The sequence below is a fragment of the Elephantulus edwardii genome, unplaced genomic scaffold, assembly GCF_000299155.1.
Source record: "Elephantulus edwardii isolate Elephantulus edwardi_28Jun2011 unplaced genomic scaffold, EleEdw1.0 scaffold00195, whole genome shotgun sequence".
NCBI lineage: Eukaryota > Metazoa > Chordata > Mammalia > Macroscelidea > Macroscelididae > Elephantulus > Elephantulus edwardii.
This window is the reverse complement of record NW_006399945.1, coordinates 2,437,841-2,443,886: the sequence shown is the minus strand read 5'-3', so window position 1 is coordinate 2,443,886 and position 6,046 is coordinate 2,437,841. Positions and strand designations below refer to the sequence as shown.

The 6,046-nt window shown below is 38.4% G+C and overlaps 1 pseudogene; it reads right to left on the bottom strand.

The window, feature by feature from the left end:
• The window catches only part of LOC102876670, a 13,456-nt pseudogene extending 7,616 nt beyond the window's left edge, over positions 1-5,840 (bottom strand).
• Between the last annotated feature and the right edge of the window lie 206 nt (positions 5,841-6,046).

The following is a 6,046-nucleotide window of genomic DNA, read 5'->3' as shown; positions in this document are numbered from 1 at the left end:
TTTCAGTGCTGCATAGTATTCCATTGTATAAATATACCACAGCTTTTCTATCCATTTGTTTATTAATGGACCTTGGTTCACTTCAATCTTTTTGCTATTGTGAACAATTCAGCAATAAACATAGGTATACATGTGTATGTCTGTCTTTTGAGTACACTGCTCCAAATCTCAATAGATTGCCTGCCCTCCTTGGTGTAACAGTGATCTTAGAACTTCCTTTCATAGTTCTTTTTAGGACTTCTTCATACCTATGTGAGATCATTTGCTCCAGAAAGTCAAGTACTGAAGCCTTCAATATGGATTGGAGCTCAACATCAAGAAAACAAAAATCCTTACCACTGGGCTGATTGGTAGCATTATTGTAACTGGTGAAGAGATTGAAATTGTTAACAGCTTCAGTTTGTTTGGCTCCACAATCAATATTCTTGGTACCAGCATCCAGGAAATCAAAAGATAAATTACATTGAGAAAATCTGCTGTCTGGGACCTCTCCAGATTACTGAAGAGTAATGATGTCAGTCTAGAGACTAAGATGCACCTGATCCAGGCTATGGTCTTCACAATTACTTGCTATGCATCAGAAAGCTGGACAATGACTAGGGATGACAGCAGGAAAATTAATGCCTTTGAGCTGTGGTGCTAGAGAAGAGTGTTGAATATACTATAGACTGCTAGGAGAACAAACAGGTTCATCCTGGACAGGGTGAAACCAGGCTGTTCCTTGGAGGCAAAGATTCTGAAGCTCTGTCTGACGTACTCTGGGCATGTTGCAAGGAGAGACCAGTCCTTGGAGAGGAACATCATGCTTGGAAGTGTGGAGGGACAGCACAAGAGAGAAAGACCCTGGATGAGATGGATTGACTCAGTGACTGGGATAATGGAGATGAGTGTATTGGAGACAATAAGGTTGACACAAAATAGAGTAGGTTTCAGAGCTGTTGTACATAGGGTCGCTATGAGTCCAAGCAACTCAATGACACTTAACAATAACATGTGAGATCTCACTCTTCCTCCCACACACATTGTGGTGGTGTGAGAGTGGGGGGTTTTTTGGTTTTGTTTGTTTGTTTTTTGTAAGCAAAGACGCTTTTATTGGGGCTCTCTGGCTCCTGGGCAAAGTTCTCTGTCCCCCGACTGGGGGCGTGAAGGAGAGGGAGAGAGAAGAAGGAAGGATGGGTCAGAGACGTTCCCCAAAGAGTGTTTTTTGCTAAGTTGTTTTTGTTCTGTTTTTGAGAATTTTTAAGAGTACATGACAGGCAACTTTTAAATCTACTTTCAAAAGACTGTGTTTGAAACAGTTTTAGAAAATACACTTTTTTAAAACAAAGAAAATACGCTTTTTGCTTGTTTGTTTGCTTTGATTGATGAGGCAGAGTTGCCCAATGATGTAGAAGTGGAGAGAAAAATTTACGTATTTCACTGTGACATAATTCACTTCTACCTGAAAATCTAAACCATTTGTTGTCAAGTTGATTATGACTCAGAGTAATCTTGCAGGATAGAGTACAACTGCCCCACTTGGTTTCCAAGGTTGTAAATCTTTACTGAAGCCAACTGCTGCGTCTACCTCCTGTTGATTTATTCATTAGTAAGCAAACTCTTAACACTGTGCCACCAGGACTCTTTCTGCTTTTCCTCCGTCTTCCTTAATTTAGCCATTCTGTTTACCCTAAATGCCTGGCCCTGCTGGTTTTCCTATGTTTTGTTTGTTTGCTTGTGTTGTTTTTATGATTCTGAAATGTAATTTGGATTGCTTCCTATTTTCCTGCATGGACGGCTTGAAATCCAGCTTCCAAGTGTTGACAAATGGAATCTTTTCCCCAGCCATCTTAATAGTATTGCAATTAACTAGTAGTTACTAGAAATTAGTAATTCTTGTTCATAGGTGGCATTGAGTTGGATCTGACAAAACTGACCCTCTAGCAGGTTTTCAGAGGCAATAAATTGCATAGGAGGAGATTACCCACCTTTCTCCTGTGGAGTAAATAGTGGATTCACGCTCCCTGACTTTGTGTTGACAGCACATCTCCTTACCACTAATCTGTCAGAGCTCCCTAATTAGTAATTGATGTTGTTGTGCCATTGAGTCAGAACCGACTCATAGTTGACTCTCAGCAGGTTTTTTGAGGCAGTCAATCACATGAGAGGAAGTTGTCCATTCTTCTCCTGTGGAGCAGCTAGTGCATTCAAATTGCATGCCTTTGGGATAGAAACTAGTAATTACTCATAAACTAGGAAGTTCTGATGACTTGGTGGTAGGAGAGGTTGAGTTGCCAAATCAAATGCAGGTGGTTATAACCCACCAGTTGCTACATGGAGAAAGATGGGCAAGCTCCTCTCATTTGATTTATAGCCTCTGAAAACCCCTTAAAGGATCAGCTGTGAGTTGCTTCCAACTCCACAGTACATAACAACAACAACAATTAACTGGTAAAGTTAAAACCAGCTTTAGTGAGATTTAATTGTCATACTGTACACTTCACTTAAACTCTTTAATTTGGTGGATTTGAGTAGAATCACAGAATGATGCAATCATCAAGAAATTCTAATTTTAGAATATTTTCATTCCCCAAGGTAAACTTGGAGGAGCGTTAGGGACACAGTGGGTTAGTATTCTGCTGCTAGCCAAAAGGTTATCAGTTCCAACCCATTAGCCAACCCACCAGTGGGGAAAAGGAGTGGCCGTTTCCTTCAGTGAAGGTGTCCAGCCTCAGAAACCCTCTGGGGCAGTCCTACTGCGTCTTCTAGCATTACTGTGGGCTGGAATGTGAGTTACTAGCAATAAGTAAAGCAAATGATAGCTATTAAAACTGTTACTTTCTCCCTCTTAATTTCCACAACACCCCAACCCTAAGCAGTTACTACTTCTTTCTCTGTAGATTTACCTCCCCTGGGTGTTCTATGGAAGCTTAAAATACAAGTCTTTTGTAAGTAGCTTCTTTTACTTAGCATGATTTCAAGCTTAGTCGATGTTTAGCCTGTGTCAGTACTTCTTTTCCTTTACGATAGAATATTCCACTGTACATTTTGTTAAGTTATTGTTGTTATTAGGTACCATTGGGTTGGGACAGTTCATAGCAGAGCCTCCATTAGATTTTTAGAGGCTATAAGATACTTGTGAGGAAATTTCCCATCTTTCTCCCATAAAACAACTGGTGAATCTGAACTGCATGTCTTTGAGTTGGCAGTGCAACTCCTTACCAATGAGGATGGATATTTGGATTGTTTCCATTTTTTTGTTATTATGAACACTGTTGCTATGAATATTCATATACCAATTTATATTTAAATATATGCTTTAAATTTTCTCAGGTGTACACCTGTGAGTATTATTACTGGACCACATGCTAGCTCCAGGGAGATCTGGTGGCCAAGTGGATAGAGAGTTGCACTGCCAACCTAAAGGAAGGTAGTTTGAATCTACCAGCTGATCTGAGGGAGAAAGATGAGATAACTTTACCCATGCAATTTACTGCCTATGAAAATCTGCTGGAGGGTCAGCTATAAGTTGATTCCAACTTGACAGCACACAACAACAACCAATATGTATGAGTTTTCAATTTATCCACATCCTTGTTATATTTGTTATCCATCTTTTTATTATAGGTCACCTACTACCTACACAGAGAGATCTGGGGACCTAGAGGGTAAGTAGTCACACTGTCATCCCAAAGGCTTCTGAACCCAACTTTTGGGTTAGAATCTACCAGGTACTCAGGAGAAAGTTGTACAGTCTCTTCCAAGATAATTTACAGCGTCTGAAAACCTGCTGGAGGACCAGCTATGAGTCATTTCCTACCCTATGACACATAACAACAATAGCAGTGTATATACAGCAGAATTTTATTATAATTTTAATTTCTCTAATGATTATTGATTGGCAGATGATAGAGCAGGGGTTAGGGCTTTTGTACATAGGGTCACTATGAGTCACAGGCAACTCAATGGCGCATAATAAAAACAACAATGATTATTGATGTTGAACATCTTTTCATGTGCTTATTTGATCATTTATATATTTTCTTTTGAGAAATATCTACTTTAGTCCTTTGCCTACTTTGTACATTGGGTTATTTCTCTTTCTTGAAGTAACAGTGTTCTTTATGCATTTAAGATTCAAGTCCCTTATCAAATATGTGATTAGAAAGTGTAATATATAATATAGTATCTATTCTATTATATTAATTATATTCTACTATATTAATTATATTATATCATATTAGGTTGTTTCCATTTCTTGATGCTACTATTTGCAGCACTAATGCTAATTTTCATGTAGTCCAAGTTATGAATTTTTTTCTTTTATTTTTGTATAGTTTTAGTCTTGTATCTAAATAATCATTGCTAGCCCGAGGTCATGAGATTTACTCTTGTGTTTTCTTCTAAGAGTTTGTCATTACATAAACTTACATCTGGGTATATGATACATTTTGAGTTCATTTTTGTTTACGGTGTGAGATAAGGATTCAAACTGATAATTTTCTGCACGTGAATATCCAGTTGTGTTAGCAATATTCTTTTTAAAAATATGGTTTTTCCTTATTGAACATTCTTCATGCCTGTGTTGAAAATTGATCGACCATAACTGTGTTTTTTTCAGAATATAAATCCTATTCCATTCATAAATATACTTACCTGTATATAGGCAGTTTTGATTTTTATAGTTTCATAGTTTTGACAGTGAAAAGCATGACTGCTACAACTCTGTACTTGCAATTCTATTCTCACTTTTGGTATTCTGAATTTATTTGTTTCCATATGAACATTAGGATCAGATTGCAAATTTCTACGAAGAAGTCAAAATGAAAGTTTGATAGGAGTAGTGTAGCGGGATTATTATTGGATGTTACTTCCTAGGCATCCACTTTTGCTTTCACTTCATGGCTAGGTAAGAACAGGAAATAAGGTGTATATAAATAACTTGCGATGGGATGGGTCAATTTCATCATCCCACCAGGTTTAAACTGAACAGGTTTAATATGAGAAGATGGGAATCTCACTCCTAAGGTAAAAGAAGAAAAGAAATATGACTTCTAAGGTGAAAGAAGTAAAGAATGCAGCATGCATCTTTCAGGGCAAAAGATTCCTTGGCCAATCAGATTATCAGTGATGGTCTGCAGTGGACAATCAGAGACCAACATGAGATGGAACTGAATTGGAGCTATTTCTCCAAAAAGCCAGAGCCAGGAGTCTTTGCCCAAGTTTGCTGAAGTATTGAGTGGAGAGATTATAAAACTTTGACTCAAGCATTGGGCTTGCTGCACTGCAACTTAGGGAGATAGTGCAGTGACATCCCACCCCCTCCTAAGATACTTGCTACAGAATATCAAAGACTACAGCCTGCAATATGGATTACATCTTAACATCACGAGAACAATAATCCTCACACATGGACCAATAGACAACATCATAACAGACAGAGAAAAGACTGAAGGTTCTCAATTATTTCATCTTACTTGGATCCAACATCCTTGGTACTAGCAGTAATCAAAAGATGTATCACATTGAGAAAATCTGCTCTTAGAAACTTCTCCTAAATGCTAGAGAGCAAGGACATCTGTTTAAAGACTAAAGTGCACCTATTCCAAGCCAAGTCTTTTTGATTACTTGCTACACATCTGGAAGTTGGACAATGACAAATGATGCCAAAAGAAGAATCAATGTCTTTGCATTTTGGTGTTAGAGAGGAGTGCTGAACATCCAATGGACTTCCAAAAGAACAAACAAGTCTGTCTTGGAGAAAGTGGGACAAGGGTGCTCCTTGGAAGCAAGCATAGTGAAGCTTTGTCTTGTGTATTTTGGGCATGTTGTTAAGAGTACCAGTTCTTGTAGAAAGACATCCCGCTTGGAAAAATGGAGAGTCAGCAAAGGAGAAGAAGACCATCAACAAGAGGGATTAACACAGTGAGTAGAACAAGGGGTTGAGGTATATCAGAGATGGAGAGGAAGGCCCAAGATAGGGCCTGGTTCAGATCTATTGTTCACAGGCTCAATACAAGTCACAGTTGATTCAATGGCATATAACAACAGCAACAAACAGACCCTG